Consider the following 11,600-nt stretch of genomic DNA (forward strand, 5'->3'; position numbering starts at 1 on the left):
AAGCACATATAAGGTATTTATTTATTTTTATTTTTTTTAATTATGTTAGTCACCATACAGTACATCCCTGGTTTCTGATGTAAAGTTCGATGATTCATTAGTTGCATATAACACCCAGAGCACCATGCAATGCGTGCCCTCCTCACTACCCCTCACCAGTCTATCCCATTCCCCCATCCCCCTCCCCTCTGAAGCCCTCAGTTTGTTTCTCAGAGTCCATAATCTCTCATGTTTCATTTCCCCTTCTGATTACCCCCCCTTTCTTTATCCCTTTCTTCCCCTACCGATCTTCCTAGTTCTTATGTTCCATAGGTGAGAGAAATCATATGATAATTGTCTTTCTCTGCTTGACTTATTTCACTTAGCGTTATCTCCTCCAGCCTTTACCCATTTTTCTAATAGATGTTCAGAATATATATTTTTATCTGACAAAACTCTTTACGCACCCTGGCTTAATGGACTTCACCAGATATAGAATGCCAGTCTCCTCTCCCACTCTGGTATTCCAACCTTCTCCCTGGTAAACTTTGAGGAAAAGTAGCTCCTAATAGATCTTGATATGAGCCAAGTTATAATTTTCTCCCCTCTATTTTGTGTTTTATTGTGTCGTAAGAAATTTTTTTCCTCCTCAGTTGTGAAGCTGCTCTTCTGTAATTTCTGAAAGCCATTGTGGTCCATGTTTAGATCTGACATTCAGAACATAAATGAAGGTAAGATTAAACCCGGCAAAAAGGCGGGCTACTAAACTGAGTACAGTTCAAGAGCAGACATCCCAACAGAAGCATGAGGTGAACAGCGTTGGAAAACTCCGGACAGAATTAGAAGACAGGTGGGATGTGATTAAAAGAGGAGCAGAGAGAACTAGGGGAGGAAATGCTGTCAAAAGTGAAGAAACACAGCGTGTTCCAAATTGCCAAAGGACATCAACCCCCAGATTCAATTAGCCCAATCCCCCCTAAGCAAAGTGAAACCATAACCAGCTACACACCACGGTCTCAAAACCAAAGAAAATGAGAAAGATTTTTAGAGAATACAGGGGCCAAATAAGCAGGAAAATGGACAGCTGACATCCCAACATGAATAAAACAAGACCTTAATGAGAGCCATTTTTAAGTGTTAAGTCTCTTGTCGAAGCAGATTTCCATACCCAGCAGCAAAATAAAAATGCCTGAAGAAATGTGTAAGCCGAAACATTTCATTGTTAGCAGGCTCGAATTAGAAAAAATACTAGAGTAAGTTCTTCAGTCCAAAGGAAAATAATTCCAGGTTGAAAACTGGAAATGCAGGAAGGAATGAAGGGCACCAGAAAGGTTAGTATATAGATAAATATTATGGAATAATTATTTTATAAAGCTACCCTAGAAAAGTCTCATAAAGATTAAAATAATGTAAGATTAAAACAACGGTAATACAAAAGTCAAGGTAAAAATGGGATTAAAAGTGTTTTCATATAGTAGCTTTTGGGGGGGTTATGAAAATAATTATATTAAGCTCTATTAAGTGAAGGATTCACAATCATTGGCGCAAATTCACAGAAATTTGTGAATCTAATGAGATTGTAGAGGGGACAATGAAGTAACGAAATATTCAAAGGAAGTCAAATGAAGAGACTAAAGGAACATTAAAAAGTTAGGTAAGAGGGGTGCCTGGGTGGCTCAGATGGGTAGCTCCTTCTCCTACCGATCTTCCTATTTCTCAAATTCCATAAATGAGTGAAACCATATGATAATTGACTTATTTCACTCAGCATTATCTCCTCCAGTGCCGTCCATGTTGCAGCAAATGTTGAGAACTCGTTCTTTCTGATAGCTGAGTAATATTCCATTCTATAGATGGACCACAGCTTCTTAATCCGGTCATCCGTTGAAGGGCATCTCGGCTCCTTCCACGATTTAGCTATTGTGGACAATGCTGCTATGAACACTGGGGTGCATATGGCCCTTCTCTTCACTACGTCTGTATCTTTGGGGTAAATACCCAGTAGTGCAATGGCTGGATCATAGGGTAGCTCAATTTTTAACTTTTTAAGGGACCTCCACACTGTTTTCCAAAGTGGCTGTTCCAACTTGCATTCCCACCAACAGTGTAGGAGGGATCCCCTTTCTCCACATCCTCTCCAACATTTGTTGTTCCCTGCCTTGTCCATTTTTGCCATTCTAACTGGCGTTAGGTGGTATCTCAGTGTGGTTTTGATTTGAATTTCCCTGATGGCTAATGATTTTGAACATTTTTTCATGTGTCTGTTAGCCATTTGTATGTCTTCATTAGAAAAGTGTCTGTTCATATCTTCTGCCCATTTTTTGATTTATTTGTTTCTTGTGTATTGAGTTTGAGAAGTTTTTTGTAGATCTTGGATACCAGTCTTTTATCTGTAGTGTCAATTGTAAATATATTCTCCCATTCTGTGGGCTGCCTCTTAGTTTTTTTGACTGTTTCCTTGGCTGTGCAGAAGCGTTTTATCTTGATGAAGTTCTACAAGTTCATTTGATCTTTTGATTCTCTTTCCTTTGGAGATGTGTCATGAAAAAGTTGCTTTGGCCGATGTCAAAGAGGTTACAGCCTATGTTCTCTTCTACGATGATGGATTCCTGTCTCACATCGAGGTCTTTCATCCATTTGGAGTTTATCTTTGTGTGTGGTGTGAGACAGTGGTCAAGTGTCATTCTTTTGCATGTAGCTATCCAATTTTCCCAGCACCATTTATTGAACAGACTGTCTTTTTTCCACTGGATGTTTTTTCCTGCTTTGTCAAAAATTAGTTGACCATAAAGTCGAGGGTCCATTTCTGGGTTCTCTATTCTGTCCATTGGTCTATGTGTCTCTTTTTGTGCCAGTACCATGCTGTCTTTGTGATCACAGCTTTGTAGTATAGCTTGAAATCAGGCAATGTGATGCCCCCAGCTTTGTTTTTCTTTTTCAACATTTCCTTGGCGATTTGGGGTCTTTTCTGGTTCCACACAAATTTTAGGCTTGTTTGTTCCAGCTCTTTGAAAAATGGCATTGGTATTTTGATCGGGATAGCATTGAAAGTGTAGATTGCTCTGGGTAGCACAGACATTTTAACTATGTTAATTCTTCCGATCCATGAGCATGGAATGTTTTTCCATCTTTTTGTGTCTTCTTCGATGTCTTTCATCATTGTTCTGTAGTTTCTAGAGTATAGATCATTTACCTCTCTGGTTAAGTTTATTCTGAGATATCTTATGGTTTTTGGTGCCATTGCCTCGTCTAATCTGTTGATTCCTTCTAGTTATTGAATTTTTCATCATTTGGTCCCTTTTCGTATTTTTTATCTCTTTGCGAAGACCTCGCTGATGTCCTCCACTCTTTTCTCAAGCCCAGGAAGTATCTCTATGGCCATTACTTTGAATTCTTATCAGGCATATTGCTTATCTCTCCTTTATTTAGCTCTTTTTCTGCGGTTTTGTCTTTCTCTTTCATTCAAAATATATTCCCGTCTCCTTATTTTGTCCAGCTCTCTGTCTTTGTTTCTATGTATTAAGAAAGTTAACTATGTCTCCTGATCATGAAAGCAGTGCCTTTCTGAAGAAGAGATCCTGTGGTCACTAGACCAGGTATTTCAGGGGTGCCTACTGTGTGGTTACTATGTGTCCTACAGTTATGACTGAGCCTCATTTCCTCAGCTGCAGTGGTCCGCTTTGCATGTTAAGAGCATCCCAGGCAGGTTTGGGTCCCTGTGCTGTTAAGGGGCTAGTCTGGCCTGGGACAGGTTTGTAGTTGGCAGTCAGACCAGATGGTTGCCCTCAGCCCATTTGCCAGGACTGTAGTCACACTGATCGGCAGCGTACTCTCTGCATTGCCAGCTATAAAGTTTGGCTTCTGAGACTACAGGCACACTGGTGTGTGTGGTTGTCTTCTCTCCCTAGAGCAGGCGTCACTTTGGAATGGTGCTGGTCCCTGCTGGGGCTGTTTGGAGGGTGTGTTGGGCAGTAGCTGCTTTGGAAGGATTCGTGCTGAGTGGGGCAGGTTGGTTGGGGGCAGATCCTCAGGAGAGCTCGAGGGTGGGACAGGTGATGCTATCAAGGCAGGTGCAGAGTGTTCCTGCTGGTTCCTGAAAGTGTCCTGCTATCTAGGATGGGGGGTGTTGTGCGGGAAGAGGGCAAGAAATGGTGTCCACCAGCTTTTTTTTTTTTTTTTTTTTTTTTTTTTTTTTTTTAATTCTTGGAGAAGTCTCCTAAAGATCCCTGACCCTCCAGGGCACATTCTGAGATTGGTAAATAAATCTTCATGTCACCCCAGGCACTTTTCAAACTGCTGCTTCTATCCTCTAGCTCAGCAGGCTTGTTCTGCTGTATCTCTTAGGGTGGAGACTCGGTTTCCTACTGCCTCTGGCTGTCCCAGAGCTGAGCATGCTCATTTTTATTTTATTATTTTTTTTTTTAAAGATTTTATTTATTTGACAGAGATAGAGACAGCCAGCGAGAGAGGGAACACAAGCAGGGGGAGTGGGAGAGGAAGAAGCAGGCTCCCAGCAGAGGAGCCCGATGTGGGACTCGATCCCGGAACGCCGGGATCACGCCCTGAGCCGAAGGCAGATGTTTTAACGACTGCGCTACCCAGGCGCCCCTAAGCATGCTCATTTTTAAAGTGCCTGGGATTAAGCTCCACTGACTGTAAAAAGTCAGGGAGTTAAGCCCCACTGGTTTTCAAAGCCAAATGTCATGGGGACTTATCTTCCTAGTGAGGTCTCCCGTGTCTGGGGCACCTGCTGTGGGATGTTTTTCTCCCTTCTCTGTGCTTATGGTGTCCCTGCTGTTTGTGATTAGTCTCGCTGGGGGGTTGCAACTGCGTTTCTACCCCTCCTACCATTTGTCATGTGGCCTCCTCTCTGTTACTAACTTTGGACAGTCTGTTCTGCCCATCTTTGGGTCCTTTTCTGGGCTATCTACACTGATGTGGCAGATATCTCCGTGTATCCGTGGGATGCGTGAGCTAAGGCGCCTCTTACTCTGCCATCTTCCCCGCATCGCCAATTATTCTTCTATTTGCCTTTTGATAAAATCTGATCGCTTTCAGAAGGTTACTTCACTTTTTAAAAATCTTAGTTCTCTAGGTAAATTATTTCTCTATTCCTATTCTCCAAGCCCTTTATTCTTTCTTTCATCTGGTCGGCCTTCTTGCCAATGCTCTCCGTTGTATTATTCACCTCATTCACGGATTTAATCAGCTCTAGAATTTACTTGGTTCTTTCTTACAGTCTATTTGGTAAAGAACTTCAGCTCATTAACTTTGTTATTGAATTCACTGACTTGTCTGAGAATTCCTGCAGCTCGTTCAGTTTCTTTATAACAACGATTTTAATTCTGTATGAGTTCTGTCACAGTATTCCATGCCTTTGTGTTTGGTTGCTGGAGAATTGTCATTTTCTTTTTTAATATTAATTCCAGTGTAATTAACATACAATGTTAGTTTCAGGTGTACAATATAGTGATTCAGCAATTCTATGCATGACTCAGTGCTCATCACGGTAAGCGTGCTCCTAATCTCTTCACCTATTTTACCCATGCCCTCACCCACCTCCCCTCTGGTAACCATCAGTTTGTTCTTTTGTTCCTCTGTAGGTAAGTGTCCGGTTTTTTCTTTTTTTCTTTATTTGTTTTGTTTCTTAAATTTCACATATAAGTGAAATCATCCAGTACTCTTTCTGACTCACTGACTTCACTTAGCTTTATTTGTCTGGATCCATCCATGTTGTTCCGCATGGCAAGGTTTCATTCTTTTCATTTTGTTTTTATTTCAGATATTTTTCATTTCTTCAAACTTATTTATCAGGAGTGACTGAAATGAAAAATATAATTGAGTCCCATCATCATGGAAATGGCTTTAAGAGAAAACTGGTCAGATGAATATTATTGCTTCCCATTTTCAACCAGCAAATTGTTTCCATTAATAAACAGACAGCCAACAGTCTATCAAGAATGCTCAAGATATGTTATATAATAAAATATGCCTTTTCAAAGGTGTTGGGGGGGAACTAGGAAATAACTTGTCTGATGAAATCAAGAAGTTCACATAAGACAAGCACAAAAGCACTGCCCAGGCCTCTGAGAGCATTGGACCACGCGCCCTTGAAAATAAAAGCTGTGGCTCTTTCCTTGCAAGCAGTCTTCCTCCAGCAGCCCAGTGTGCTTGTGTACAGGGTGTCAATTCTTTTACATCCTGACTGCATCACCATACAGTGATGAACAATGTCGAATGGATAGGAAGTCGACACAGCAACCACCGTGACAGATCGTGCGATCATTCAGCTGACAGAGACGTGCATCTTCTTGGGATCGCGAAGCATTCCCTTTGTAGGGTGTAGATTCTGAAGTAGGCCTCTGCTTGATAGATGATAATACCCTGCACCGACCATTAAAGCCTTGGTACGGGTCCTCACTCCCATCAGATTTGTAGATCTTAACCAGGTGGTCAGTGAGGCCTCTGAATTCCCTTTCAGCTCCAGCTTTACCCACTTTGTCCATCAGCTGCCGGACGGGTATGAGTAAAATCGAGAGGATACACAGAACACAAGGATGCGGCCCCAGCGGCACCGCCTGATGCCAGATTCCCTGCAAAGCAGCACCAAAACTAGGTTCTCTTGTCCACACCACCCGGAAAGATCTGCCTGTATGTCTTTGAAGGCACGGTTAAGAGCCCAAGTGGGGAAGTATCAGATGACCTGGGCCAGGTTAGCATGCCAGAAGGACAGGACGCCCTGCTCCTTGGACATATGAACCCTGCAGTCTGTAATGCCCTTGTATTGCTTATCTGAGGATTTGCTTGCTGCCATGTTGCACCTGTAGCAGCAGCCTGACCCACTCCGTAGGCACGGCTCCAGTCCTGGGAGGTGGCCGCAGGCACTCCACCCACCAGGAAGTCCTTGGCAAAGGACACAGTGGCATCTGTCATGTTGCAAGGAAAGAGGAGGTGGGCAATGGTGGGACTGTGGTAGGAACCAGCTGGGACTCTGGAGCCCTGGGCTCATTCTTTCTTATGACTCAGTTATATTCCATTGTGTGTGTGTTTGTGTGTGTGTGTGTGTGTGTGTGTGTACACACACCACACCATCTTTATCCACTCATCTATTGAGGGATACTTGGGTTGCTTCCATAATCTGGCTCTCATGAATAATGCTGCAATAAACATAGGAGTGCATGTGTCTTAAATTAGTGTTTTTGTGTTCTTTGGGTAAATACCCAGTAGTGAAATTACTGGATCATATAGTAATTCTATTTTTATTTTTTTAATGTGGGTTTTTCCCCAGCTTTATTGGGAAATAATTGATATACATCACTGTATAAGTTTAAGGTACACAGTGTGAAGGTTCGATTTACATATATTATGAAATGATTATCATATTATGTTCAGCTAACATCCGTCATATCATATATAGATACAGTAAAAGAAAGAAAAAAAATTTCCTTGTGATTCGAACTCTTAGGATTGGGGTGCCTGGGTGGCTCAGTCATTAAGCATCTGCCTTCGGCTCAGGTCATGATCCCAGGGTCCTGGGATCGAGCCCCGCATCGGGCTCCCTGCTCAGTGGGAAGCCTGCTTCTCCCTCTCCCTCTCCCCCTGCTTGTGTTTTCTCTCTCGCTGCCTCTCTCTCTGTCAAATAAATAAAAAATTTAAAAAAAAAGAACTCTTAGGATTTGCGCTCTTAACTTTCTTATATATAATATAGCAGTATGAGCTAGAGTCCTCATGTTGTACCTTGTATCTCTAGTACCGACTTACAACTGGAAATTTGTAACCTTGACTCCCTTCCTCCAATTCCCCCTCCCCGCACCCTCGACCTCTGGTAACCACATGTTTGATTTCTTTTCCTATGAGGAGTTTTTGTTGTTTAAGATTTCACATGTGAGATCATACAGGATTTTTTAAAATTATTTTTAAAATCATGATAAATGTATTCTTTAATCCCCATCAGCTATTTCTTCCATTCTCCCCTCCACCACCTCCTTTCTGGTAACCATCAGTTTGTTATCTTGGGTTAAGAGTCTGTTTCTTGGTTTGTCTCTTTTTCCTTTGCTCATTTGTTTCATTAAACTGCACATATAAGTGAGATCATATGGTATTTGTCTTTCTCTGCCTTATTTCACTCAGCATTACACTCTCTAGCTCTATCCGTGTTGTTGCAAATGGAAATACTGCATTTTTTATGACTGAATAATATTCCACTGTAAATATATACCACATCTTTATCCATTTATCTATCGATGGACGCTTGGGCTGCTTCCATAGTTTGGGTATTGTAAATAACGCTGCAATAAACAAAGGGGTACATGTATCCCCTTGAATTAGCGCTTTTGTATTTGGGGGTAAATATCCAGTAATGTGATTACCGGATCATAGGGTAGCTCTAATTTTTAATTTGAGGAATCTCCATTCTGTTTTCCTCAGAGGCTGCACCAGTTTGCGTTCCTATCAGCAGTGCCCAAAGCTCATTTTTCTCCACATCTTGGCCAATGCTGTTGTTTCATTCTTTATTTTAGTCATTCTATCGGGTGTGAGGTGATATCTCACTGTGGTTTGATCTGTATTTCTCTTATGAATGATGTTGGGCAACTTTTCATGTGTCTGTTGGCCATCTGGATGTCTTCTGCTCATTTTTTAATTGAATTATTTGCTTTTGGGGTGTTGAGTTGTATTAGCTATTAATATATTTTGGATACTAACCCTTTCTCAAATATGTCATCTGTAAATATCTCCTCCCATTCAGTAGGTTGCCTTTTAATTTTGTTGATTCTTTCCTTTGCTGTGCAAAAACATTTTATTTTGTTGTAGTCTCAATAGTTTATTTTTGCCTTTATTTCTCTTGCCTCAGGAGACATAGCTAAAAAAAAAAGGCACTATGGCTGATGTCAAAGAAATCATTCCTGTGCACTCCTCAAGGATTTTTGTAATTCGGGGTGTCACATTTAGATCTTTAATCCATTCGAGTTTATTTTTGTGTATGAGGAAAGAAACCGGTCCAGTTTCATTCTTTTACATGTACCCAGTTTTCCCAACACCATTTGTTGAAGAGATTGTCTCTTTCCTGTTAATATCATTCCTCCTTTGTCAAAGATTGACCATATCATCATGTGTTTATTTCTGGGTTTTCTATTCCATTGATCTATGTATCTATTCTTATGCCAGTACTTACTATGATGATTACTACTGCTTTGTAATATACCTTGAAATCTGGAATCGTGATGCCTCTAGTTTTTCTTTTTCAAGGTTGCTTTGGCTATTTGAGGTCTTTTGTGGTTCCATACAATTTTAGGATTGTTTGTTCTAGTTCTGTGGAAAATGTTGTTGGTATTTCGAAAGGGATTGCACTAAATGTGTAGATTGCTTTGGGTAGTAAAGACATTTTAACACTATTCGTTCTTCCAATCCATGAGCATAGGATGTCATTCCATTTCTTTGCATTATCTCAATTTTTTTCATCATTGTTTTATAGTTTTCAGAGTACAAGTCTTTCACGTCTTTAAGTTTATTCCTAGATATTTTATTGGTTTTGGTGCAGTTGTAAATGGGATTGTTTTCTTAATTGCACTTTCTGCTACTTCATTAATAGTGTATAGGAATACAACCGATTTCTATACATTGAGTTTTGTATCCTGCAACTTTACTGAATTCATTTATCAGTTCTAGTAGTTTTTTGAAGTATTTAGGGTTTTCTATATATATAGCACCCTTCATCTACAAATAGAATTTTTCTTTTTCCTCACCAACTTGGATGACTTATTTCTTTATGTTGTCTAATTACCATGGCTAGAACTTTGAGTACCATGCTGGATAACTGGTGAGAGGGGACATCCCTGTCTTGTTCCTGGCATTATGGGACAAGCTCTCTTTTTTGCCATTGAGTATAATGTTGGCTATAGGTTTTTCATATAACGCCTTTATTATCTTGAGGTATGTTCCCACTAGAGCTACTTGGCAGAGGGCTGTTGTTGTTTTTTTTAATAAAAATGGATGTTGTACTTTGTCCAATGCTTTTTCTATATCTACTGAAATGATGATATGGTTTTTATCCTTTCTCTTACTGATGTGAGGTATCGTGTTGACTGTTGCAAATAATGAACCACCCTGCATCCCAGGAATAAATCCCACTTGATCATGGTGTGTGATTTTTTTTTAAGTGTGTTGTTGGGTTTGGCTTGCTAATTTTTTATAGTTGAATAAAAGTTATTTTATTCTATTAAGATATTCCATAAGGTGCACAGCTTCCAACCCCAGGCCTCTCTATTATCTATACCACCAGGTACAATGATTCTTCCTGAATAAATCGGCATCAGTAAAGTGGTAAATCAGGATGCGTTTAAAACAATGAAATGAAAAAATCAGAGAAATCTTAGTAGAAAACGTGACAGGCCAAGTCTTACCAGATTGGCTTCCTGACCTCATTTCCATCTCTGATGGGAAGCACTGCTCCTTGTTCGCGGGCGCTGGGACACCACCGGCTCAGGCTTCAGCTGGGTCGGCAAGTCCAGGCAGGAGCGCCCCTTGTGCGGTCGGTGCGTGTGTCCCCACATTCTTGTCCAAATACTACTTTGTATTCTGTTTAATGCCTTTACTAGTATGGAAGTGATACTCTGCACTTTGTGTGTGTGTGGTTGCACTGAGGACTACAATACGCATCTTTTATTTATTTAGTTACTCATCATACAGTACATCATTAGTTTTTGATGTAAAGTTCCATGATTCATTATTTGCACATAACACCCAGTGCTCCGTGCAATACATGCCCTCCTTAATACCCATCACTGGCCTATCCCAGTCCCCCACGCCCCTCCCCTCTGAAGCCCTCAGTTTGTTTCCCAGAGTCCATAGTTTCTTGTGGTCCATTCCCCCTTCTGTTTACTCCCCCTTCATTCTACCCTTCCTTCTCCTACCGATCTCCCTGCTATTTCTTATGTTCCATAAGTCAAGTAGAAAAAGACAATTATCATATGGTTTCACTCATTTATGGAACATAAGAAATAGCAGGGAGATCGGTAGGAGAAGGAAGGGTAGAATGAAGGGGGAGTAAACAGAAGGGGGAATGGACCACAAGAAACTATGGACTCTGGGAAACAAACTGAGGGCTTCAGAGGGGAGGGGCGTGGGGGACTGGGATAGGCCAGTGATGGGTATTAAGGAGGGCATGTATTGCACGGAGCACTGGGTGTTATGTGCAAATAATGAATCATGGAACTTTACATCAAAAACTAATGATGTACTGTATGATGAGTAACTAAATAAATAAAAGATGCGTATTGTAGTCCTCAGTGCAACCACACACACACAAAGTGCAGAGTATCACTTCCATACTAGTAAAGGCATTAAACAGAATACAAAGTAGTATTTGGACAAGAATGTGGGGACACACGCACCGACCGCACAAGGGGCGCTCCTGCCTGGACTTGCCGACCCAGCTGAAGCCTGAGCCGGTGGTGTCCCAGCGCCCGCGAACAAGGAGCAGTGCTTCCCATCAGAGATGGAAATGAGGTCAGGAAGCCAATCTGGTAAGACTTGGCCTGTCACGTTTTCTACTAAGATTTCTCTGATTTTTTCATTTCATTGTTTTAAACGCATCCTGATTTACCACTTTACTGATGCCGATT

General features: G+C 41.1%; 1 pseudogene; it reads right to left on the minus strand.

Moving 5' to 3' along the window:
• Positions 1–5,599: 5,599 nt before the first annotated feature.
• Positions 5,600–7,075, minus strand: LOC103676309 (annotated as a pseudogene).
• Between the last annotated feature and the right edge of the window lie 4,525 nt (positions 7,076–11,600).

The sequence above is a fragment of the Ursus maritimus genome, unplaced genomic scaffold, assembly GCF_017311325.1.
Source record: "Ursus maritimus isolate PB19 unplaced genomic scaffold, ASM1731132v1 scaffold_14, whole genome shotgun sequence".
Classification (NCBI taxonomy): Eukaryota; Metazoa; Chordata; class Mammalia; order Carnivora; family Ursidae; genus Ursus; species Ursus maritimus.